The sequence below is a fragment of the Aulonocara stuartgranti genome, assembly GCF_965226115.1.
Source record: "Aulonocara stuartgranti genome assembly, chromosome: 7".
NCBI lineage: Eukaryota > Metazoa > Chordata > Actinopteri > Cichliformes > Cichlidae > Aulonocara > Aulonocara stuartgranti.
The window spans coordinates 15,171,305-15,199,190 of NC_138945.1; the positions used below are offsets into that span (position 1 = coordinate 15,171,305).

General features: G+C 40.2%; 1 long non-coding RNA gene across 2 annotated transcripts; it reads right to left on the minus strand.

The window, feature by feature from the left end:
• Positions 1-5,577: 5,577 nt before the first annotated feature.
• LOC309711302 lies at positions 5,578-27,642 on the minus strand. 2 transcript variants are annotated; one of them, XR_014277929.1, is made up of 3 exons: positions 27,568-27,642; positions 17,707-17,918; positions 5,578-6,203 (listed from the first exon to the last, which is right to left on the minus strand). It is a non-coding gene; the product is annotated as an uncharacterized lncRNA (long non-coding RNA). The 2 variants fall into 2 exon arrangements; XR_014277930.1 differs by lacking the exon at positions 27,568-27,642 and adding an exon at positions 21,658-21,874.
• Positions 27,643-27,886: the final 244 nt, after the last annotated feature.

Below are 27,886 nucleotides of genomic sequence, written 5' to 3' on the forward strand. Positions count from 1 at the left end.
GTACACTCAGCACACCACACACACTCTAATCCTACTCACCTCTTAATCAGACAACCATTAAAATGGGATTAGAGCCTATGTACTAAAATCCCACATTTCCAAGCAGGAGATGTTGTTCCTGTTTACTAATCTGTGATTTTTCTCTTTGGAAATCGACACAATCCCTTAGAATCGACATGCTGAGAGATTCGGACCATTAAGGCCACATGTGAGATTCTAGTGTGGCTAAATCTGGGAAATGTTGCAAGCACAAAAACGCTAAAGCTGTCTATTATCCAAACATACCGCCTGTTTTTCGAATTATTAACATGATTTTTCCTAAAATGTTGACCCACAGTTGGAATTATCCACACATTTGTGGAAGGGAAAGCAAGTCTTCTGTAAACTAGAATTACTGTGGTAATTATGCATGTTTTTGTCCCATTTTATGAAGAGTAAAAATCCACCTATGTTCAAAGAAAATCGATGCCATGCTGCTTGCAGAGTATGTATGCCAAAAAGCTCTGCACTATGTCCTAGGGAACCATTGTTGTGCACCATCATAGTGGCAGCCAAAGAGTGTTTAAACAAACTGTTGTTTGCTAGTATGCAACGGTATTCATTATTCAGTATTACTGAATGTATACTATTTAGAACTGGGAAATGACTCATTACTTGTAAGTCTAAAATGACCTAATAGCACTGTAAACTTAGGTCTGGGTGAAAAATTACCAGTAGTGATGAGCTTATGGGAATGATGTGTTAGAAAGTTTTCTGTGAAATTTTCCATTCTGCTTCAATAGTTTAATTTCTTTGTAAATTCTCGGCAGGTGAGTCTGCATGTGGAAGCCTGTATGGACCCATCTGATGATAAAATTTATGTCACTCTGACTCGAGTGGATCCCAGCATGCTCACAGATGCTGAAAGTATAATCTAAGATTTATGGTGCCCTTTGTGGTTAGTACTAATCTGCAGATATTGCAAGTGTACACTGACATATTCAGTCCAAATAGTTTTAGTTGTTTATTGTTAGGGTGCTAAATTTAAAATTAAAACATTTGGGATGACCTCTTAGGACTTCTTGCTGCCTCTAGAGACAACAGTCACCCAGAAATACCACAAAAAACATAACTTTGTCCACCCTCTTCTTCATCTTTCTCCAAAATGCAGGGTTATAGCAGAGGTAGGGCTAGGGTTACCACTTATTACTACTTAGATCTGCTGCTTCTTTCACGAATCTACTTGGAGACAACGTTAGAGAGGCAAGGATGAGATGGTTTGGAAGTGCAGAGGAGGGATAGTAGATACGTTGGACAAAGTATGTTGAATATGGAGGCTCCAGACAGGATGAAAAGAGGAAGACCACAGAGAAAATTCATGGATGTAACGAAGGAGGCCATGCAGAGGGTTGCTGTGACACAAGAGGATGCTAGAGATAGGGTGAGATGCAGGAAGATGATCTGCTGTGGTGACCCCCAATGGGAATGGCCAAAAGAAGAAGAAGCAGACTGTGTTGGACTGCTTCTTGGCTGTGAGCAACGACCAGATGATTTAAAATGCTTTTCTTAAAACATTTTGTACCAGACGTGTTAAAAATGAATAGTTTTAGAGGTGCTGGTATGTGAGTTTTATTGTCTTTGGGCATAGTTTCCAGTTTCCGTGCTCTTCAAAGATAACCTACTCCCGGCTGGAACTTTGCAGGACAGTACAAAAGTCTTATCAATCATCTCAAGCAGTTGTGGAGCATTTATCACAAAAATGCCAAAGTATTCATTTAAACTTTACAAAATGATGTGATCAATTCTCTCCACACTTCCATCTCTCTTCCGTTATTCCCCGCTATGTTCCTCCTTACTCCTCTCCTTTCATGGAAGTCGGTGGTGGAGGGCTACTTAGCACACAACAGTTAATACCTGTCTAATTTATTAGCCTCCTGCCCCAGCCCTGAAGGGCCATTAGCAACACACACTGACACAGCACACCGGCCTGTGTCGTAATTTATTGTCTTATTACAGTGCTGCAGCAGCATCAATTAATTATCCATTAAAGCGCTGCTGTCCCAGGATTTATGGAGGGGTCTGTGGGGGCTGTGGGAGATACTGTTGGAGAGGAATAGGTAGACATGAGGAAGAAGAAAGGGGAGGAGAAGGAGGAGGTTGAGCAGATATACCGGAAAGGATGAAAGATGGATTGTTGTTTTTGGGGTGCGCTTTATTTCAAAATTCGGGATAAAAACAAAGTGAGCTGAAAATGCTTTAAATAAAAGTCTACAAATCAAACAGCTACGGTTTCATTCTGGAATTATGACTCACATTCAAAACTGAAATATAATCTGTGCAAATAACAGTGGTATTGCATATTTTACTGTAAATATCCAGCCCTCTTTATGGTCTAAAAGGAGGGAAGAAAATACCAAACAGTAGAGAATGAGGCCAGCTGCTGTGGATATTAGCATTGTTATCGCCTGTGGTAAATGAGTATATTCACAATATCAATAAAGACAGCTATATCTGTTGGATGGTTTAATAGAGTTCACTTTATAATGTTTTCATAGACAGTACAAAACATGGACACCCTAAACCTGCATTCTATCTGAAGGCCACCAGTTGGCGATAATTGCAGCTGTGAAAGACTTCCGACCCTACAGATGTTTACGGGAAATCTGTCATGTTTTTGCAGTGACCAGACCCAAGGAGGAGATTCAGCTAAGAGCTTTAAATGGTTTATTTAAAGAATGTTAAAAGTGGCAAGAGTCCCAGGTGTACAGTGGCGAGCTGAGGGAGGTGTAGGTAAATGACAGTCTGTGAACTTCAGACTAATGGGACAAGCAACAAACTTCCAGTAGGTAACTGGGAGGCAAGTAAGGAGAGAAGATAACACACTGAAAAGCGTGACCTTGGTCTTGTCTTGGTCTCGCTGTCTCGGTCTTGCTGTCTCAGATCGACATAGTGGTCGGGAGATTTGGAGTCAACAGTATCCATGACACACAACGTAACGGTCGATAATTTGTCATGTGCATCAGCTCTAAGAGCCGTGCTTAGAGAGTGCTTTGTAGTGAATCAGAAGAGTCGACTCCCATTGAGTGAGAGCCGGCTCCTCACTTAATTTCCTTTTGCTGCTCAGCTCTCACACAGTGGCTCAGCTATGCTCCAATCCCTCCATATTGTGGCCAATCACATGCGAGGATATAGGATAATATCATTATGTGAAAAACAGAGAGGGTGAGAGACGCGACAGTCAAGTGGAGTGTGCGTCTGTCCTCTCAGTAAGTGAGTGAGACAGTAGACAGCGGTGAGGAGGGCTGTGCAAGTGCATCGCAAAAACATGCATTTTAAAGACTTTTTTGTCTCGACTTTGTCTTGGTCTTGACTCGGTCTTGGTCTTGTCTTGGTCTCCATACCCTCTGGTCTTGGTCTTGGTTTAGGCGGTCTTGACTACAAGTCTACTCTTTTGTTTCTTTTGCCGTATGCTTTGGTTCATTTTGTCCATTTACGATGCACTCTCAACTACTCGCTTTTGAGAGTCTGAAAATGGGGCCCTATGTATGTGTCTTTTAAAATTTTGGGTAGAAGAGTATTTAAATGATTCATACAAATATGATTTACAAAGGTTTAAAATAGGCAGTTTACTGCTAATTATGCTATAGCTTATGTACAGTGTGACTGTGTCGTCACAGCTCTACACAGTGGTCCAAAATAAAACCTGCACAGCAGATAAAAGCATCTGTCTTTTCTCAACAGTGTGCACACTCTGGATCATCACAAACTGACTTCCATCCGTTGCTTCTCTCTCTTTTACATACCATATTGGAAAGCAAACAAACAATAATCAAACACCTGGTTTACAACAGGTAGCACACTTTGCAATAATGGAGCTCAGCTGAAAGCATACCAGTTCTCCTCTCATCGATGTGAACTGCCATGCTGTTTCTGGAGAGAAACACTTGTGTAAAACCTACATTTTTACTACCGTATTTTCGGACCATAGGGCGCACCCGATTTTAAGGTGCATTAAGTGAAACAAAACAGTCAGATAAGTCAAACTTATCTACTACTACTCAACTCATCCTTCTTGCTTCCTCCATTTCCATACCATTGATACCATGTTGAATTCTCTCAGAGTTGTTCTAATCCCGTGTTGTTGCAGTACATTAACAACTAACCTCGTATTGTGGATGGATTATCTCAGTTGTTCTCCTGACTGAAGTTTGGTCCGTTTACAGCATCCTGCCATGTGATTGCATTTGTCCCTAACCATCGGGAACTTTTATTGAGTGGAAAAAGGTTAGCGTTCATCCTCCAGCTTCATTGTGTTTATGTTATGCTAACATACCTGTGTCGCTAGCGATCACGTAGCACATCATTATACCAGCTAGCCCAACTTCAGTAACCTTACAAACGTCACTGCTGTTTAGTTTTCCGTCTTCATTTATGTTGGAAGTGAGAGCAGAGCTGTACGTTTTAATTTGTTCAGAAATCTCTCAGTCAGAACATGGCATATCATGTTTAGGTGGAAACTAGCGAGCTAACTTCCTGCTAACTCCGTTAAATGTAATAAGTTCAGTTTTCATGGATGCCTGGATGTTAAACTTTATTGCTGATCATTTCATTAAAGATGAAAGAATTTAGACAGTTTTTAACTAATGCCGCAGTGTTCGTTTGACTTTGGGACCTGAAGTGGAGTTTGGACCTGGATTATACTCCGTGAGGATCGTGACTACGGTAGCTGTAATGCTTCGACAGCGGCTTCGTCGCTTACCAAAGCCGTACTAAAACATTTTTGACAGATTTTTGAGCACTGTGTACCACATAAAATCAGTCCGGGGTCAGTAAGCACAACCAGATCTCATACATAAGGCGCACTGTCGATTTTTGAGAAAATTAAAAGATTTTAAGTGCGCCTTATTTTGTGAAAAATACGGTATATTATCTTTGCTAGAGGATTACCCGCTCGTTGCACTGCTCATGTTAGATTGTGTCTGTCACTACTGAAATTAACTGCCTGTCTTAAAGTGTTCAAGTTAGTCCAGTGTTAGTAAATGTATACCTATAGTACAGTCTCTACAATCATGGCTGTAACTAAGGATTACAGGATATATACTCAGACTGTGGTACTTGTTCCAGCAAAAATTTTAAGCTTCTTCTGTTGTTTACCTGAAAGGATTCTTGGTATGAATTGTTAACGTTATGATTTCAATTGTTTATAATTAATATTCCCAAAATTAAAAGGTAAATGGACTACTTCTTACATAGCGATTTTCTTCTCTTGTTGAACACTCAGAGTATTTTATACAACATGCCTCATTCACACCCAATCATACAAGTACTTTTTTCTATGCTTTTTCTACTTAAGTGCTTTCTATCAAACATTTACACTCCACTCAACAAATCAGAGAGAAACTTGGGGTTCAAGTTCTTACCCAAGAATACTTCAGCACGCAGACTGGAGCAGCCAGGGATCAAACCACCACCAGATGTCCTGCTCTACCTCCTGAGCTACAGCCACAACTAATTACAAGCTTTGGCATGCTATTGGAGGCTAAATAAGCAACATGTTAGCATTTAGCTAACTATTTAATGTATTTTCTTGTCTTTTTATTTTGGAATTTTTACAAGTACACTGAACATGTTTATTGTTGTTTGGTATTTACATGCACAAAAACAAAATATACACTTATATACAGTATGTGTGCTGGCACATAAATACACTCAGTTATACAAGGGGTTTGTACAGTTTGGAAAAGACCTTTGTCTTCCTTTGTTTAACTTTCAACCAAACCAACCATGACACCAACAAACCCATCATCAGTGTTTCCACGACAACAGCTTTATCACGCCCAGAGTTCACATACATACAAATGTGATTCCTGTGCTATTGTAATCTCTTTTCATCGGCTCAGTCATGAGTACAATCACAATAGATATGCGTGTCCTTGGGAGAATTAATATATCCAACCATAAAAAAAAAGAAGTGATTTTCCTTCACACCTCCGTTGTGCCATGGTCCCTGGGTGGCGTAGACAGGAAATAGGAATGACTGCTTCCTGCCTGAGCCAGCTTTGAAGGCAGTGTATGAGGGACAATCTCATGGCGAAGCAATGTTCCTGTGCTTTCAGCAGGCTCTTTGTAATATCTGATTTACAGTTTCCCTCTTGCTGTTTCATCTGTGATTTAGTGTTTCCCGGTCAGATGGCTATCAGCTGTCTTACATGTCCGCTCTGGTCCTGCGGGACAGTACATGGAAAAAGAGAAGCATAAGATTACTTTATGCTACAATCAGGATCTTGCTGATCTGCATTTTTAATGGATAACAATATTGATCTACACTGCTGTTAAAAATGAATTGATTTCTTAGTTTTTTTGCACATTTGTCACGCTTAAATGTTTCAAATCGTCAAACAAATTTAAATATTAGACAATAGTAACTGTACTAAAAACGTAAATAAAAAATGTAGTTTTAGAATGATTTCATTTATTGAGAAAAGTAATAAATAAATATAAATTACTCAGCCCCAAAACCTAATAACTAGTTGTGCCACCCTTGGCAGCAAAAAAGCAGTCAAGGGTTTTCAAACATAAATGTTTAAGGTCATGCCAAAACATGTCAATCTGGTTAAGTCCAGACTTTGGTTAGCCCACTCCTAAATCTTACTTTCCGTGTTATTTTTTGAGCCATTCAGGGGCGGACTTGCTGCTGCTAAATAACCCAAATACACTTGAACCTCAGGCCTCAAACTGGTGGCCGGACATTGTCTCTAAGGAGTTTCTGGTAGAGAGCAGAATCCAATTATGGCAATTCATCCATGTCCTGAAGCAGCAGAGGAGCCACAGTCCATCACACTACCACCACCATGTTTGACTGTTGATATCATTTTCTTTTCTTTTCATTTTTGCCCAGTCTCTTTCTTATTGGTGAATCATGAACACTGACCACATGTGAGAGTAGAGAAGCCTGCAGTTGTTTAAATGTTGCTTTGAGCTCTCTTCTGACCTTCTAGAGTTGTCAATGCAATCTTGAATGAGTTTTCTCCATTTGTGGATAATGGCTTCTACGATGGTTCAATGGAGTCCTAAAGCATCACAAATGGCTTTGTAACCCCCTTTCAGACTAAAGTCCATCCCTTTGTTTTTGTTATCTATTGTCTGTTCTTGAATTTCTTTACATTGTGGCACGATGTGCTGCCTTTGGAGGTCTTTGAGCTTTCTTTTCTTTGTCAGATAGCTGGGTATGGCTAGTGAAGTTGAACTCAGATTTCCAAAACATTTGATTCATTATTCATAATTTAATGAGGTGGGCATGTTTTTCTTCCCACACAGGGTCAAGTAGGTTTGGATAGTGTTTTTCCCTAATAAATAAGATTATTATTATTTTAAAATAGTGTTTTATATTTACTCTGGTTATTCTTGTCTAATATTAAAATTTATTTGATGATCTGAAACATTTAATTATGAAAAAAATGCATAAAAGGAAGAAATCGGGAAGAGTGCAAATACTTTTTCATGGCTCTGTGCTTTCTGAGGTACGCCGGAGACTTTAGCGTTACACTGCCTCTTGCTGCCCCTCTACAACACACGTTCCTGATAATACTCAGCACTTTCCCCCAGCTTAACCTCTGACCTTGTCCCTTTTTTAACCCTCAACCTTACTATAACCTGAACCCCATCGTAATTCCCTGAAACTATAAATCTCAAACTAACCTTAAATTAAAGGCTGGGGTGATTTAGAGGTCAGCACTTTTATCCTTCACCTGTCTTCTAGTTCAAATTTCACCTATTGATTTTTCCCCTCAACGTTTCAAATCAGTTTAGAAACAGCATTAAATTTTGTGAGTATTGCATTTTTTTCACTTAGTCTTGACATTAACTTGACATCAAAACAGACTTTTGATTAAGACATAAATGAGTTGACATTGTGACTTGTATTCCCAGGGTATTCCCAAGGCTGTGGAGTGATGATTTCCTGGAGAAGTTCAGATATGGTAAAGGAAGCACATATGGCAGATACACTGACTTCCCAAATGCAGGACAGTGGAGGCATAAATGCTGAACCAATAGCTTTTAATATTAAGTTAATGTGAAAGCTTTAAAAACGTCAGGGTCAAAATAAGAATACAAAGGAGAGCAATCAAACCGGTGAATGTACTTGTATCTTCGGTCCCTAGATAAATATGGATTATAATGATAATATTAAAGTATACTTTAAAAGGTTTTATGTTCTTTGATTTTTCTTTGTAATTATTATTTGAGGTTTGGACTTTTTCACACTTCACGTTTTCTGGTTTCAGTGGATTTAGTTTATTATCCACTTTATTCTTTTAACTACTCCTGTGTCTTTTTTGTTTCCTGTGTCATTGTCTTGTTTACAACTGTGTCTTGTTGCCCCAGCTGTTACCACTTCCCTGATTACCTCATGTATATATATTACTATTCCTGACATTCCTCTTAGTCTCTTTCCTAATATCTTGTATCCCCTCTGGCGCTCCGTTTCCTGGCTACCTGTGAAGACGTTTGTATTTCAGTTTGGTCCGGTTTTTGGATCAACTTTATTAAAGGTTTACTTTTGTTTGAATCCTGCATGTTGATCCTTAAACTACGATAGACGAACACATTCACCCCTCTCCCTGATGAATAATTCTGTGATTTAATTGGTGTGGGATTTGATTTGAGGTTTGTTCCATTAAATTGCTTTTCCTGAAGTAAAACTTGGTATTTTATTGCATTTTCATTGTCCACTTGGAACAGACAGTAAGGAAAAAGGAACTTAGTTTGAAGTTCTTTTTTCTCTCATCCACAGTCCAAGCTTGCTCATTTTGACCTTTGACCTTATAGCTGTTCAACCAGCTTCATTTGGGGATTTATTATTTTTTTCCATAAGAAATTTCAACAATAGCCCAGGGCTCAACTCTTATTCGGTCACATTTCCATGCTTATGGCACAAACATTAGTTAAAGGAGCTGTTGAATGTTTACACAGTAGAACAAACTCAGCAGCAGAGGTCTCATAAACATACGGTGACCACGGCGTCTGCGCTTCATCTCTACAGTTTATCACTCAGTGGAAGGAGACGAATGACAGGAAGGAGCAGAAAGAACGATGACAGGAATGTGAGAAAGAGCGAATGAAAAATGATCTAGGTAAGTTAGAGGATTTGGAGTGAGAAGAAAAGCAACTTTTGGCAGTTGCTGTGATGGTTTTTGAGTCTCTGTTGTTCACCCTAATTATTACAGTGTATACAGTTTCAAACAAGTCTCAGCCATGTTAACAATCAGCTCATTAAAACTGAAAAATAATATAAATAGTTGATATTTTTCCATGGGATACCCTTTATGTTGCATGTTTTTTTTTCACTGAGATAGCAGAAGGGGTCTGCAGCAGCAGCACATTAAATAAAATTGAATAAAAATAAAGTTCAAATATAAAATTCACAGCACTTGAAGAAATTTTTTTTTCCGGCAGTCCCACTTTTTTCAGTATATATTGGAGGCTAAAAGCGATTTTACTTTCATGAAAAGAAAGATTTGGCTATACTGCTAATGAGGGTGGTGGTGGCTATTTCCTGAGCTGACTGTTTGCTTTTCACCGAGGCTTTTTGGGGACATTACCAAGGTAGAGAAACGAGTTCAGGTCCAGGATCTCTGAGAAGAGACATCCCACTAGGGCTGGGCGATATATCGAGTTTTTTAAAAATATCGATATATTTTCATACGAGATATAAGATGTGACAATATCGTTTATATCGATATAGTCTATGTTACGTTATAATTATACTTGTGGAGCCGCAGGTTTGCCTCTCTTTCGTCCACTTTTGTCTCTACGCAACGTTACTCTGCCTCGCCTCTCCTTCACTGAACACAACTCCGCCTCCCCCATAGCTTCACCTGACAATGACAAGGCAATGACAAGATGAAAGCGGAAAATCTCCGTTAGCGAGTTACCGCGGATGGCCCCGTGCGTGGGGCTGGATGGCGTCAACGTGTTAGCGAGCTAACCGCGCTAACGAGCTAACGACATGCAGCCCGGAGGGGCTGGACGGCCTAAAATCCTTTCATTTTCTCAAAACTCGACAGTGCGCCTTATGTATGAATTCTGGTTGTGCTTACTGACCGCGAACCGATTTTATGTGGTACACAGCACTCAGCAATCTGTCAAAAAAATTTTTAATATGACTTTGCTAAGCTACGGAGCTGCACGGCTTGATGGCTACCGGGGAGGAGCCTCGCGGAGTGATACGTACTGTGTGTGTATAAGGACCACAAATGGCACCTGTTCAGAGATGCAGCTGTGAAATCTGTCTCTTTGTTACTATGCTCAGCGTCTATTAGTTTACATTTTGACTGCACAATTGTGAGCTTTTTGTTATGCACAAAAACAACATTTTCTTTTATTTATGGACCATGATTATTTAATAAATGCTGATAATTTATTTTTGAGTAATTTCTTCATGTACATCTATGCTGTATGTAAATAAAAGTGCCCGTGTGACATCTGGGACACAGTGTGACTAGAACTCTCTTTTTGTTCTTAACTTATGGCTTTAAAAAAAAAAAATCGAGATATATATCTTATATCGCCATCCAGCTAAAAAATATCGAGATATGAATTTTGGGTCATATCGCCCAGCCCTACATCCCACTTCTTTCCAAAAAAAAGCTGAACAGATGGACAGATCCAAGAAATATGTGCCTGATCCAGGGAAACCGATTCTCACTCCCACCATCAGAATCAGATTCTTCAAGCATAAATCTGTCCAAAAACAAGGATTTATTGGAAGCCACGTTTCCTCTAATATTACTCTATCAGTTTAGTTTTCCAAGTCTTGTCTCTTGCCGTTGGTTCATTTTTTTTCACTAAGAAGTGCTTGTTTGATTTTACTATAATGCATTTAATATTAAGTTTGGACTCTTTACCTCCACCAGATCAGATAAGAGTTTCTGAAACCATTTCTTTAGCATGCGGTTGCAGTGTAACCTAAACCCTAGCTCTAGTGCTTCACTGGTGACCTTGTGAATGTTAAGAGGTTAAGTATGTGAAAATATCTAAACTGTTGAAGTTGGAGCAACTTATTTCCTTTAAAAGAAAATAAATGGTGGATCAGCACATAAATCCTCTCTGTCCAGATCAATAGATTCACATAAACCCTGCAAATTACTTTGATTTCCAGCTGTTATTATTTGGCAAATGTGATGCCTTTCTCTGTCCGTACCTTTGATCTTGTCACGCTGGAAAAAAGCATGGATCACTGGATGCTGGCCAGCTCAGCAGTTTTATTTCTCTGTGGAGATGAATTCTTTTTCTCTCCATTCAGTCTAACACTGAGGACATCATCAATATACAAAAAAAACTAGACATTGAAAAGAGGAACTGAAAAATAAATGACATTTATTTATTTATTTATTTTTTGACATTTCAGCATTCATATCAATATAAAACCTGTACTTTATGCTTTAAAAAAACAAAAAGTAGAAAGACTAATAGCTAACCTTTTTCATCTGGAAGCAGCCTGTTAACAGTTTTGAGTGTTTTAATGGTAGCCTGTTTGGAAAATGTTTTTTGTCCTGCCATGACTTCTCAGTTGCTGTTGCTCTTGCAATCCATGAGTGACCAATCACGGATAAGAAATGTGCAGCAGTCTTTGGACTTCTTTATTGCTGCTTTTCAATAGTTTGCCTTTAGCATGAGTTACACAACTAGCTATATTGTGTCTCATAGCAATGTGACAGCATAGACTGGGTGTAACTATAATAGCGTGGTTATGACTCAGTCACACTAGATTAAATACAGGATGGAAACCTCCTTGTGAATAGTAAAATTAACGGTTTCCAAGTGATTTCACTGAATATTTTTGCTGTCGGAGGACAATCACTCGTAGTAGCGACTGCTTTCAATCACTAGGGTGCGACCGTGGCGCAGGGGTTTGGGAGGCGTATCTGTAACCGGAAGGTTTGATCCCTGGGCTCTCTGTCCTGGTCGTTGTGTCCTTGGGCAAGACACTTTACCCTACCGCCTACTGGTGTTGGCCAGAGGGGCCGATGGCGCGATATGTCAGCCTCGCTTCTGTCAGTCTGCCCCAGGGCAGCTGTGGCTACAACCGTAGCTGCCTCCACCAGTGTGTGAATGTAAGAGTGAATGAATAGTGGTATTGTAAAGCGCTTTGGGTGCCTTGAAAAGCGCTATATAAATCCAATCCATTATTATTATTATTATTACTAGGCGATTGCACAGGTTGCCTGGTGGGCGTCTCCAGACAGTTGTGGTCTGACAACCAACAGCATGAATGCCGACAGATTGTCAACATGTTGCAGTCTATGTGAGTGAGTCTGTGCTGATGAGTGCAACTCATCTGCGACACGTCTCTGTACAACAGGTCTCAACTTAGCTGGTTGCCAACTGGTTGTATTCTTCTTATATTCCTATGTAAAAGCAAGGCTGCCAAGCACCTATGTCACTTTGCAGTTACATTCCCATCCTGCAACAACTACGTCACTTTTGTAGAAGAATTTATTTGTTTTGCATCCATCAGGTTCTGTCTGGAATGAAAGTAGTTGATATGGATTTGCATCAAGATGTATGGAGTATGGAGATGGTAACAGATTTGCAGCAGATGGCTTATTGTGATTTATTACAGTTAATCACAAACAGATTCCAAGCAATTGCCAGCTTGACCCCATTCAATCACAAACTGATAGCAGACTGACTTCTGCTTGTTGCCATTTTATTGCCATCTTGACACACCAAAGCAGCTTTGAAGACAGCTGACAGCAAGTGGTTGCAGACCTGGTCCTCATGTTCGAAGCAACCATTGCAAGGCAACAAGATTGCAAGTGCATTGCACGGTTGAAATTATTTTAGTCATGCTAAACAGATTAAAAGTGACCAAACCCTGTCATTCCTGGCGTGACCAGAGCATTGACCTCAGTGTGACACCTCAAGCTGAGGGAGCTTTTTGCTGTCGCCATGTTGGTGTTTTGCTTTGAAGGACTGGATCTTACGGAGAAACTAAATGACCAGCTAATCAATAAATGTGTTTGCTTTGAGTCCCAGTATTATAGCTGGCTCAATATACTGATAGGTTACTCTTCAGCCTTTTCACACACATCCTGGCAATGAGAGAAGTACCTCTTTGCAGTACGAGCACCACTGTTCCCTGAAGTAAAATGCATATCCTGTATGTGCGTGCATGGAGCTGTGGTGTTGTGTGAAAAAGTCCAGGGCCAGCCTCATCCTGATCTTTCCCTCTCATCACGGCTGTGTCTGTTTTTAATCTGGGCCAGTGATTTATGAAGGAGCCTGGGCTGTGTATATCTCCTCACTTCCTTTCATTTCTCAAATGGTTTGTGCACCGCGGGATGATAGATTTATCTACACACAACCCCTGCATGACTAATTAACTCTGAAATATCAGGGCCAGATGTGGAACTAAAAGAAAGACCCCAGAGTGCTTTCTCTCTCGCTCGATCTTACTCTTTCCTTTTTCCTAACTGTTGCTTGTTATTTTTCTTCTTTTCTTTGCCCCTTCTCAGCACTTGGCTATAATTCTGCTGATAATATGACAGGCTGTTTTAGGAAAATGTAAATGTTGTAGGGACTGAAATAGCAAATTGACACAGTCGATAGTTTGGATTTTGAAGGCAGCTCAAATAAATGTGTTTGCCTGAAGCAACACTTGTTTTTCTTTTTCTCTTTACAGTCTGGGTTTGTTACACACAAATTTGCAATTAAATGTGCACATGAGGTTCAAATGAAAGCCCAGTGATCACAGACTTAGTGATTAATGGGGGAAATGAAGACAAACATGAGCATTATTACCCAAAGTGTTCTTTGTCCAACTTCAACCTATCAAACCTTTTAAAGCTGTTTTATAAGCAGAATCGGTTTTGAATTTCTTTAAATTGTCAAGAATGATGACAGATATAAAAATCGAATATGTTCATTAGATTTTCCCCTCTTCTACTTTTGATAGAGCTTTACATGCAAATTATACAAATGATGTAGTTTTTCTTCTTTCATTTTTAGAAATACTTGAGCCAGAACATAGCACATCATCTAGCTAGCTCAGCTAGCTATGCTAAGATGCTAACATCCCAATCTGCTAAATCTTTAAAATCTTTTTTAATCAAGTTCGATTAAGTATGCTGATCATTTTGTGAGTGCAGTGGGGTGGGTTGAGTGGATTCCCACTCATTTTCTATGTCACTTGTGACCGGTAACACCACAGATATAACAAGGTTGATTAAAACACTCAAAATTCAATGAAAGAGGTGAACATCACTTTTATATGTTCAAGCGCATAGTGTGGAAGATATAAGGCCTTGAGGCAATCAGATGTAAAACACAATACTTATGAGTATTTTAAGTTGTAAATCAGTCAGATTTGACCCGAATCCGACAGGAAGGCTAGAAATGTAACCACACATCGGGGACATCTATGCAGCCCACAGTTATTGTGATCGGCCAATTCAGTGCAGTCAATGCCTCCTGTGAATTTCCGGCAACTTTTTCACAGCTAGTTTTGAATTGATCAGTGAGAGAATGTCAAAAAACACAACCAGACAAAGAGTCAATCATGATATCATGTACATGCTGTACATGTAATGCACCAGCACAAGCATATTCGTCACGTCTGCTAATTGACGTCCGCTTAGCTAGTGTGTTTGTGCTGTTGGTGCATTTTAGAGGATTTTAAGCAATTATCTGACAAATAAAATGATTTGCTGTGTGGCACAGACCATCCAAGAAGTTTGCTTGTTTAAGATTTAGTTGGTCAATTTCTAGCATTTCATTGGCATGAAATACGGAAATAGTCAAATAATACCATTTTACACCAGATACGCAAACGGACATTACTTCAGGTCAATTAGCTCGCTGAAACAATTTCTCTGCCTCTCCACATTTAGTTCCATATTAGAGTAAAAAAGAAGATAAAAGAGGGGCTTTGAGTGTGGCTAGCTAAGTGAGTGATGGCTAAAATGCTCAGCTACAGAGGATCTAAAATGAGCAAACAAAAGACCGCCATGGTCGTTGGTAGTGACGCGCCATTAGCATTGCAAAAAGGGGACATTTCCTCGAAGTACGCTGCCTTATTAGCCTCCACTCACAAAGAATGGTCTCTTATTAGCATTACTGATCTCCAAGGTTATCTTGAAAAAACAACATTTTTCAGACTCCTCTCTGACTTTTTCCGCGTGCTTCATTTTTTAAAATAGGTTGGTATGAACTGAGTAAGTCAGGAGAAAGACAAGGAGGTGATGAGTAAACCTCTTCTGGGCAGATCCACCTTAAAAAAAGCCAGAAGGCCCCTCTGACACGCTGACAGCTTGCCATGAGTGACGTGTGATCTGTACAAATTTCAGGACTAATAAATCTACCTGTCAGAGGAAGGAGACTTGAAAGGGCCGCTGCCCCGCGGCACAGCTTAAATGCAACTGCTGTTGATGAAATTCTGTAGGCTGGAGAATTACAGCTGTCAGGAAAAAACGCCTACATCAGATCTGACGGCTCGCCTGGCTCCTATACCAACCTGTTCTCTGTCTCACAAAGCCTGTATGCTTTCATTTCCTCTGATCCAAAATATGTGAGACATGAACTTTCAAAAACTAGGGTGGGAAATATTATCTTTGCTACGTGCAACCACGCACTTTCCCTACATTTACTATTTGTTCTTTCTCAACAAAACGTTCTCTGGAAGGAACAAAGTTAAATCATATCGCACACAGCTGTTTTGCTTTTCCATTACAGAGCAGCTCTATTTTCTTTTTGCTTTGAAGTTCAGCTGGACCGTAGCCAGTAAGAGACATATTCACTGCTGCTCCATGACAGTTATAAACATCAGCTCACCCATTCCATCATCTAAAGAGAGAGGCATAAACCAGCTGAGTGTGTTGCTGTATTTATGGCTAAACGAGTGGAAAAGCCATTGCTCCCTCTAATCTGTCATAAAGAGGATTTATGAGTGTGTGATGTGAGGACCTTGTTCAGACTGTATTGACTCATCTCATGCAGGCTCCATAAGGCATGCAGCTACCCCGGCTCCAAATCAATGGATGAAGAAGTCAATATAAAAAAAACTTTTGTATTTCCATTTAGTGAAAAGAAATCTATTACTGACCACAGGAGCCTGTTTTCTTTGTATAACTAAACAACCGAATCTGCAGCCATGCTAACAGCAGGCTACACTTTACATGTTAGCATGATAGCATACATATAACAGCTAGGTGTTGTTCTCTGTCTCCACAGGCTTAGAGGATTAGCTTGATAACATGCCAACATTTGCTTATTTGCACAGAACACTATTTACAGCCGAAGCTTTGACATTCAAATTTTGTCCTTCTGATTAATTAAAATCTAAAAACATCCTGTTAAAGCAAGAAAAAAAGTCAGAGTCAGTCCAGAGGTTTTTCACTGGGGACCATGAACATCTCAAACAAATTCTATCCAATAGCTACTGATGCTGTTGCACTCCAAATCTTTAATATCATAGTAATGCAAGAACCAAGATTTAGCAAGTCGATTGCTATTCAAACTGGTAGCTGAAAACTGTGTGTGTTGCTAGATCACAATGTGAATATGTTTGCCAGAATTCCATTATGATGTCTCAAGGCATGTCATAAAACAGTGTTAACGTTATCATGACACCATGTGATAGTCAGAGGATCATCGAACAATTCTTCCTCAGGGTAGCACAAACATCTGAACCGAAACTCCATGAAAGTCCATCTGGTAATGCTTCAGATATTTCAGTATGCACTGAAGTGGTGAACTGACTGACAATGTAGACTAATAATGATTTATAATGGGCTTTAAAGGAGAAAATATTTGTATCACGGGGAAAATAAGAGCAGTGCTTCTCTGTTACCCCTCTTTAACCCCTCTATCATGTCAGTGACCTTCTGGCCCCTTGTTTAACTCCCAGCATGCCCTGGGGCTTGAGGTTCACGCCTGGGTCTTGACCAACAGACACAGTCAAAGGTCATTCTCTCTTTGCTTAAGGTATCTTATCTTAAGGCATGTGTGTGTCACCTCTTCAACTCCCAAAACACCCTGCTGGGACCAACAAAAAAACAAGCATAAAAATTCCTGCTTACAGCTGAACCTTGTTTATTTCTCAACACTATGTGTATATGCTTGTAAATGTGCGTTGACACTTCTCTGTACTTTTTTTTTTTTTTTTTTGCTGATGTGGGTGCGATGTACAGGAATACAGGGCCAGGGCCTCCATGTGGTTAAAAAACAAACTTTTCTGTACTCTAATCTCCTTTTACACAAATATGTGGGTGGTGGGTTTTGCAAAAAATAAAAACTAAATGAAATAAATTAGGTAACTCTGTGTACTGAAAAGGATCTGAGGTATGAAAAGTCAACCAATGGAGATGCACCATTGAAAAACAAAAAGGAAAAACCTATCTAAGTGAGATTTGAGTAAAAGCATATATACCCAATAGCTTTTTTTAGGTACCCGTTCAGCTTATCTTTAGTACAAATATCTAATCAGGGAATCACATGGCAGTAAATATGTTTGTTCATTTATGTAGAAGCTCAAACTGAGCATCAGAATAGTGAAGAAAGAAGGTTTTTAGATCTTTAAATGCATTGTGTTTGTCACCGGCACACTGAGTAATTCAGAAAGAGCTGATCTACTGAGATTTCCTGCATGGCCATCTGTAGGGTTTACAGAGAAAGGTCTGAGAGAGAAAATATTCAGTGAGTGGCAGTTCGCCGCAGGGAAAATACCTTGTTGATGTCAGGGTTGAGTAGAGAATGGCCAGACTGGGTTGATTTGTTAGCAAGTCAAACTCGTTACAACCGATGTTTGCCGGAGAGCGTCTCTGAATGCACAACTCATCGAAACTTGAAGCAGATGAGCGACGTCAACAGAAGACCACACCACGTGCCACTCCTCATAACAGGAAACCGAGCTGCAGTTCTCACTGCCTCATCAAAAACTGGACAACAGAAGATGGGAAAAATGTTATCTACCAGCTATCTGATTGGTCTTGACTTCTGCTGTGACATCCAGATGACATGGTCTGAATTTGGCATAAAGAACATGAAAGCATGTTTCATGTTCCTATTATCAACAGTTCAAGCTGATGGTGGTGTAATGGTGTGGGGTGATATCTTCTTGGCACCCTCTGGGCCCCTCAGTGCTAACTGAGCATTGTTTAAACACCACAACTGAATCTATGTCGAATCTATCTCAGTAAGAATTAAGCCAGTTCTGAAGGCAAAACCCAATTGTCAGGCAGTTCAAGAGACCTGTCAGTGTTACCACAAAGCTGACAGTGAGGACGAAACTTTGAAGTAAAAGACTTTCAGTGGGTGTAATTTTCTCCCTAAGTCTAAGTTTGGCTAGTTATTTAAGAAGAACAGCCTGATTCTGTTGATACAAATGAGTCCATTCACCAGCAGTCTTGATGACCCACAATTGAGAGATGATTTTAAAACCTCTGATGTTTAAAATAAAACAGAAACACAAGTCCCAATCAGCATTGTGTGACTGGGAACACTCACATGATAAACAGTGGTCTTAACCGAGTTAAGGGGATGAATCAGCCATATTTCATTTCATTTACTTAACCACTTAGCAGATGATGGAGGTAGTACTGCTTTTTGTTTCTCACCATGTTTCTTCGCTTAACCTAAACGAGGTAGAAGTTTCTAGCCTTCCGTCGTAATCTAATTGCAAAGTGTGGAAGGAAAACATTCAAGGCATAAACAGGGAGTTAATCTTTATCTCTGAACTCACCGCCTGCCTGTCAATTGGAGGGAAGGGCGGCAAGAAAAAAAACAAAAAAAACCAACACAGGTATAATTTAGCATGACAGGCTTCTGGTGGCGGCCGGGGTGAAGAGTTCACAGAGAGAAACAGACGCTGTGTGTGTGTGTGTGTGTGTGTGTGTGTGTGTGTGTGTGTGTGTGTGTGTGTGTGTGTGTGTGTGTAAGGGACAAAGACTACAGCAGTTAGATTTACTATATGTGGACCACATTTATGTATAGCGGTACAACTCTTCCACTATAGCAAAGGAAGCATGTGAGAGTTTGACAATCGCTAAACACAGCGGCGATTGTTCACAGACTTGGGCACAAAAAGGTCAAGCAACTGTAGCACAAGCACATCTATTCAAAGCCTTCAAAAATCAAGTGTGGCTACCCAACAGAACTTCTTTTATTTCAATTCCAGCCCATTACATTGAACCTACTGTCTCTTATTCGCACACTGACACAACGAGAATGTCTTTTGACAAGGGTGAACGGGACGAAAGCGGAGGATGACCCAGGGCTGGGACAGCACGGACTAGACGGGGTGCTGGGGGCCTCGGAGGCATATGTTGTGGATCCATGACAGTCGATGGGGCCGAAGAAAGAGCAGAGCAAAGCCGCAAAGAGTATGGGTGTGATAATGGATTCCCACATTAGGTCCGTCAAGGTCTGATGAAAAATGGGATATGGCAGCAGCTTGGCATGGGAAGTAGAAAATCTGGTTTGAAGTGCTAAGTTGAGCTTGCTGCTGACTCTATGCTTGGTGGCAGGCACAGGGGACTAGTGCTGGGGATTTTTGGGAGACTGCCCCGGGTCAGAGCGAGGAGTGGAAAGACATGGTTTCAATGTGTCTGTCATCTGCAGTACTCTGAGAGCTGTGCTTGTCCACAAGTCTGAATTTGTATCTGTAATTACTTCTGGTTAGTGAGGAAATAGAAACAAAAAAGAAAGAAAGAAAAAACCCCAAAAACAAAAAATAGAGTCTGCATGTTTCAGATGGAAATCCCAAGATTTCACCATATACTCCAATCTCCCTTTAAACACCACTCAGCCTCCTCCACAATCTCATACACGTATGTGCATTGAATTCCTGTAGAGTTCATGAGTAACATTGCCCAGGAGCCAGCAGGGTGGAAAGACATAAATTACCCGAGAGTGATGTGACGACACCACACAAACTTTCACGGAGGTTCAGAAAAGCAGTGAGCAACTTTATGGGGAGGATATCGTTTAGCCACTGAAACAAATGCAAGACTGCCTTAAACATGCTCTGTTTCTAATGAGCAGCAGGGGGTAACTCCTCTGGTTACAGAAAAAAGCCTTATGGTATGATGTCTATTAGAAAATTAATGTTCGACTAACTACTTTTTGAATTGCTGACGTCCAACTTCAAGTCTCATTGAATACAGCAGGATGTTCACTTTGTAAATGATGGTTCCCATTCGAGCTAACAAAGGACAATAAAGCACCGTATGCTGTGAACTTGCAGTGTTACAGCTCAGTTGAACAACTTGTCTCCAAAGGATTTGATTGTTCCATGGTCCCCCACTCCGTGTGTGTATGTGTGTGTGTGTGTGTGTGTGTATATATATATATATATATTAGGGGTGCAACGATACACAAAATTCACGGTTCGGTTCGGTTCGATACTTCGGTGTCACGGTTCGATATTTTTTCGATACAAAAAATGTTCATGCCTTTTTAATTTGTCATTTATTAAAATTATAAATATATATTTTAACTCAAAAGTACAGTTTTTAAATTTAACCCTAACCCTTGTGCGTGTTTTTTATTTTGACAGCGAATGCGCACCTGCGGACCACTTATGTGCAGCCCTGGTTATTTAGCTCGTCATATTGCAGCCACAGAAATTATTTTGTCCATGAAACCATAAAGCTGCACTTTCTTTTTGCCTCATAGTCTGATTTGTCATAACTTCTCCGTTTTGTGGTAAGCTTTTCTTTGGCTGTCACTTCTTCACCCTGACCTGTCTTATTTGGCTCAGCAGAACTGAAATGCTTTTACACATGCACTCACATAAGCTCAGCGATTCTCTGCGCGATCAACCTCTCACATGTTTAAGCTTGCTGCGGGAGATTTCACTTGTCATGTTTGCATAGTAAGCTAACGATTAATAAGACGATGTCAGAGGAATTAGTGCACAAATTATCATCACTCACCAATCAGTGCTGTCGCTCTCTATACACAGTTCGCACGATTGCAAAGTGAAAGCAAAAAACAAGGGCAAATTCAAACGCGATTTCAATATGTCACATATTGACAGTGGCTCACCGATGCCAATGACATAATTACCCAGCTACATTTCTGAAAGAATGCAAAAGCATTGACATATATTTTTCCTTCCTACAATAGGAATTCCTTCCTACAGGGCAGAGATAGATTTTGGTAGCCCGACTGAAAAAGATCGCTAGCCCCGGGACGTCGGGCTAGCGATATTGCAAGCCCTGTATCTGATTGAGGAATCACTCATCTTTGGAAAAGAGAGTTTATTACAGAGAAATGTCTCTTTCCAAAATAAAAGCTATACTATCCGCTTCTTCTGGGCTATATTCTCAGCAGCATAAGGAGAATCATGTGCTAACAGCTGTCTAAATGACTCGGCTAAAGTTAGTAGCATGCTTGTTGTTTTTGTCTTTGCACTAGGATGATGTCGGCGTAAATGTGCAGTCATATTCGTTGTGTTCCCACTAGTGTTTTCAGGTTAATTTCGTTGAAATGACCTTAACGCCACAACACGGCAAATCTCCGTTAACGAGCTACCGCCGATCGCCCTGTGCGTGGGGCTAGACGGCCAACACGTTAACGAGCTAACTGCGCTAACACACTAGTTCCCACCCATGTAATTGAGCATTGCATGGCACATCCAACATACTGTTTTACTTTAGTCCATGACTCACTTACCTTCAGGGTCATACGTCACATGAAAACCAAAATAATTCCAAACGCCAGATCTGAATGAGGGTGGGGGAGGTCCATGTTGCAAGTAGAGCTTAACTTCTGTCTCGCTAGCTTGCCCTGCGCTCATCCTTCTGACTATGCTGTCTGTGTTGAGGGCTCAGTGGATCTGCGCTCGACAGTGCAGCCTAGGCGGAGTAGTCGAACGCAGATTCACTGAGCGCTCAACACAGACAGCATCGTCAGAAGGAAAGTTGATAAAATAAATTATAAATGTTGTATTGTTCGATACATATGCGTACCGAACCGAAAGCACTGTATCGAACGGTTCAATATCGATACGAATATCGTTGCACCCTTAATATATATATATATATATATATATATATATATATATATATATATATATATATATATATATATATCTTTTGTCCTGCATCCCTCTCCTCACCGTCAACTGGTCAAGGGGGATGGCTCCCCCTCCCTGAGCATGGTTCTGCTGGAGGTTTCTTCTTGTTAAAAGGGAGTTTTTCTTCCCCACAGTCACCAAGAGCTTGATTGTTGGGGTTTTGTCTCCATCACTGTAGGTTCTTTACCTTACAATATGCCTTGAGGCTTGAGGCTGTGATTTGATGAAAATGTGATTTGAATTGAATCGAATTGTATAAATCATGCTAGGTTCAGTATAGGAACACACCAATTATACAATGACCTTGTATTTTATGATAGTAACTTTTTTTTAAAGGGAAGAGAACTCTTACAAGTAGAAAAGAGTGCTAATCTGTATTGGCGTGTTTGTGGTGGGAAAACAGGGTCCCGCATCTGCTTCACTGGCACTAAGGCAGCACCTGCTGGCTGGCTGTGAGGTCTCTTGGATTTCTTCCCACCTTTGACCAGCTGAAAGAACCATGATAAACTGTGTTAACCACTCCTTTGTGAAAGAGTACTGTGCAGTGGTGAGTGATTTACGACCAACACGCAGCTTTTATTAACTGTAATTTATTGCGATGTGGCCTGAAAAGTATAAGCCGATTCAAGTAGAGCAGAGAACAATGGCTCTTCTGCCCAGCCTCGATCAATGTGTCGCTTGATTTTAATACCAAGGCGGGTCCAAATGAGAAGCTCAGCTGAATTCCTAAAACTTCAATTAATGTGACACTTCTCACCTCTTTGAGTATGTCTTTACAGACAGGTTTTGATTTCAAACCAGGGGGAATGGGGCAAACATGAAGTAAGTTTTTTTTTTTTTAAAGTCCCGTTAAACTGGACTTTGGCTTGTTTGCCCCTTGGTGAAGATCCAAACTGCAAAACAAAACAACATCTTAAAGGTCTCTTATAAATAACAGTCTCAGTCTGGTCACAAACAAATTATGAGTTGCTTTGTTATTATGGGGTGGGACTGTGATCTGACTGAGCTCTGACCCAGCCACATGGCACACTTTGCATGTGAGCAGGTGTGCTTTCCATAGTAGGATGACAGGTATACTAAATACCAGAGATTTACCAAATAATGCTTGAAAACACTGAAGGGCTCAGGCTCACTCTGCAGCTGAAGAAGAGGAAATTTGATTCATCCGCAGTGTGATTTATCGATTTAGTTAAAAGGCAACGGTATACTGTGAAAGATACACTGAGCCAAAACGCTGGTGAGTCAAATCAGTGTTCTTATGTGGCCTTTGGTGAGTTAGTTTGGTTTGTCTGAATTTTTGAATCCTTTTGTTACCATTCAATACCAGGTGCAATATGTAGCCTGAACAGGTACTTCACTGGCTTAGCTAGTAAAAATAAAAATACCAAATAATGCAAATGTCAAGTCACAGGTGTTTGTGTCATTAGACTGCTGTTCAGGGGAAACAGGACAGTTATTTAGGTCTCCTTTAAGGCTTAAAGCTATATAAAATTAACAGTGTGGCCATTTTGCCTAAAGATGCAGTTCATTCTTGTAGAAAGTGCTCATATTGAGTAAAAAAAGTACCAGTCCATTAACCATTTACTATCCTAGATTATTTCTATTTGTTCTGCTTATTATATTTTAGTATATTTTGTTTGGGCTCACTTTTCAGGAGAGAAAATTGACATCCCATTTGCTGTTACAGTTAATTCTAGACCATGGCAAAAAGAAAATCTACTTTCTTTTGATACTAAGGCTTTTGATTAGCAGCTAATCAAATGCACTTGATCAACTGAGTATGAGCAAGTGTGATCACGTCTATAAAAGCAGAAGTTTTGGCAGTTTGCTGGTCCGTGGCATTCAGGTGGAAAGACGTCAGCAGTGATCCTACAGAAACAATTCTTGCTGCCCATCATTCTTGGAAGGGTTATAAGGCTATTTCCAAATTATTGGAAGAAGGTTTTTTTTACAAATGGAAAACATTCATAACAGTTGCCAATCTCCTCTGAAGCAGACGTCCCAGCAAATTCACACCAAAGACAGACTGTGTAATTGTCAGAGAAACTGTAAAGAAAAGTCAAACAAACAAAGAACTACATCTCAAACTCTACAGGCTTCACTTAGCATGATAAATGTTAAAGTTCATGACAGTCCAATTAAAACAAAACTGAACAAGTATGGCTTGTTTAGAAGTGTTTCCAAGAGAAAAATCCATTCTCTCCAACAAGACCATGGAGGCACAGTTAGCAGAGCTACATCTAAACAAACCACAAGACTTCTGGAACAATTCCTTTAAACAGATGAGACCAAAGTGGAGATGTTTGGTCATAATTCATAGCACCACATTTGGCATGACAAACACCACAAACTAAAGCATACACTGTACAGTATACCAGCTGTGAAGTATGGTGGTGGAGAGATGATGATTTGGGCTTGCTTGGCAGTTACAGGACCTGGGCGCCTTGCAGTCACTGTGTTGCCCACAAACTCCTCTGTATAGCAAAATGTTCTAGAGTTAAATATGAGGCCATCTGTCTGATACCTGAAGCCTAGCTTTAATTACATCATGCAACAGGGCAATGATGCCAAGGACAGCAGCAAATCTCCAACAGACTGACTGATCAAGGTGTTTCAGTGCTTTTAGGTGCTTTTTTGGTCCTTTCTTTATTTGTTTTGTACCATCTACCTGATAGTAACAGTTAAAATACTGAGTGACCAGGGCCAGATGGATGCTTTTATGATGTTAGTGGCAGTTTTGAGGCAGCGGGGACTGTGCAAGTCCTCCAGAGCAGGGAAGGAGCATCCAGTAATTTTTCTGGGCTGTGTTGCTAACCCCCTGGAGCTCATTTTCTGTTGTACTGTGCAGCAGAACCAAACATATATAGCCACTTTGAGATTACCCACTGTTTCTTTGAAGCCTTAGTGATAGCATTTTGACTGCTGCCATATTACAATTTTATTGCCAGAAGTGACCAAATCCAAGGAAGAATAAACTTCTGAGATAGTCTGTATCACATCACAAACTCTACCGAACTATGCAAATACCATAAAAAATACTGTTGATATAAATTCATTAAAAATACTTTAAAAGGCACCAACAGTATAAATACAGTAGAGAGGATCGGGCAAGTGATTTCATTTAGTGGAGATGAGTCCGCACAGGTAAAATTTGCTAGGCAGATGGCACAAGTCAATGAAAATGGCCACGCTGCCAATAAATCTTATGAATAAATCTTCTTTTTGTTGGTAACGGTACTGGTTTTATGTTGTTGTATTTATCTGTGACGCCTTGAAGGCTGATCTGTGAAAATATTGTCGTACATAAACCGGTTTGTGGTGCATAAAAGGTTGAAGACCGCTGGTCTACAGAGGTATAGTATCCTTTGTGGGTAGTATAAATTAAGTAAAAGGATGCACATGTCTTTAAATTGCTTAAAAATGCTGGTAGTTGGTCACAGAAACATTTTATCATTACAGAAGGACACACTGTGAGCACATGTTTGTGTTGGATAACTCCTTTATGGATTTTACCCATCCTATCATCACTATTTGAAGCTTTCCTTGAGTTGAGAGACAGACCGTAGTCTTTCACCCTCAGGCTATGTTCGTGTCAGGATTCAGTTTAGGGTGTGACAATGAGGATCATCTGGCTCATATCAGCCAAACAATCACGGTTCAGTGCCCTCAGACAGGCGGAGAGACAAGTTGGCCCAGACATGCCACAGAGAGGTGCTGACAGCACCATCCAGGACAGTCTCTGTCTGCGTGATCCGTCTTTATATTCCCCTAGATAAGAAGACTGAATTAATTACACTACAGGCATCTCTAAAATGCTGGATAGCTTTGCGCCCTTTACGTCTTGCTGGTGCTGAGAGAGAGATGTTCCTCCTTGTTGTCTTCGCCATGAAGCCGCTCTTCAAAGGTTATCAATCTAAATTCCAAGGCAGGAATTAGAGAGACAAGGAGGATGAAATAGATCTGAAGAGCTTTGATGAGAGAGGTTTACCATGAAGGAAGCTTTCAAAGCACAAAAGGCTTCTCTGCTCCTGTTCTTTGCCTTCTGTCCCCCTTGTCATTTTCAAAGATTACTACAACACTCATACTGCCACAGTCATACTGTAGCTTTGAGCTACAAACTGAACTCATACTGGTGGAAGGTTTCATGTACAACGCTGCTCGCTTGTCTCTTTCTGTTTTTGCAGTCTGTAGTGTAGTGACATGTGCAGACTGCGGACCGGCTCCAGCAACAGATATCCTGCTAGCATTTTAATATCGAGAGATGTGGGAAGTGATAAAAGGAGAAAGAAAATAAGTAAGATGTCATCTGTAATCTCAAACACCAAATGTGAGCTTTCATTATTTTCACTGCCACCCCTTGTCTGGCTCCTAAGCACTGCCGTAACATTAGCCGTGTTGCTTGGAGCGACACCCTGTCAGGTAGAGTTTAGAGACTCACAGTATCCGGTAACCCTTCGGCAGGGTGAGTGTGAGCCGCAGAAAAAACAGCAAGAGAGCTGAAGAGAAACAATGAGAAAGACAAGTAGAAAGAAGAGTGAGGATTGATCGTGACAATTTGGAGCTGCCGTTGTCTCATGTGACCGCCTGCTGCCAAGGAAGCCAGATTAGGAATGTTTGAAAGTTACTCTATTGATATTTGCACAACACAATAACCAGGATCTGGGTTTGACGTTGCTCTCCATAATAATACATTAAGCTGCTCATAAACTATTTAAAGTTGTCCCTCTATTTGACTCCTAATCACTTTTCTGCCTTTAAAGGTTCAGAGGGAATGTGACGTGAATGCAAATTTGAATACAAAACAACACCGGCCCTCAACCTTTCACAGACGAAAGTCTCCATCACAGGTACACTCAGAAGTTTTTTCATTTACTTAATCGAAAAAATGATAATGTCTTTTTATAATTATTCTAATAGGGCGGGGTTTGCTGTTTGTGGAAGCTGTCATGTTTTCCCACCACATTTTAATACAGTGGCTAGGTAAGATGTTCTGACTAACACCGTTTTATGTAAGTGGCTGGAAACCGGCAACAAATGCCTGCTAATGTTAGGTTAGAATGTCCTTAAAATCACACTTTAAACTAAACAAAAAACTGTTTGGTTATATTTGATTATACTCAACCTTTCCCATATTGCTGGCTAACAGTAGCTAACAGTAGCTAGCAGAGGCTAACGCTAGCTAACCGTGGCAAAACAGCAGTGTTTACTGGCACCAAGCTTAAGCATATCCTCAATAACTCACTTCAGTATCACTGACATTGGACAGAAGTCATCTTCACTGACTCATTGACATTAAGGTTTTAAAGCCTCCTCCAGAATAAATAAAGGTGGACACTTCTCAGCTGTCATTAGCAGCTAAAATAAACAATGGACTTAGCATCTAAACAATATGGAAAAAATTTGAGACGTATTTGCTCCAGAGTCACTTTGCTATGTGAGTACACTCACTGCAGATGAAAGGTGGACAGAGTTTTTGAGGTAAAAAGGTAAAATGCTGTAAAACCTACTTGTTGATATTTGTCAACCTTTCTGCTGTGTTTTCAAAGTAGTTCTGGACACTCACATCCCATAGAGCAGCTCAGGCTGATCTTTAGTTGTATCAAATAGTCCACAGGACACAGTTATTGTCACCCCAAATAAAGTAAATGTAGGATTTAGATTTGAATTGCAATTTATGAGGTAAATCTTTTAAATATAGAATAGAGATTACATATTATCCTTAGTCTAGATATCAACCACCTCAGCATATTTATATACAGTTAGGTTGTAGTCGGAGGAGTACTGACCAATCAAGTATGATCAGCTTTGGCTGCATGAAAGAACAGT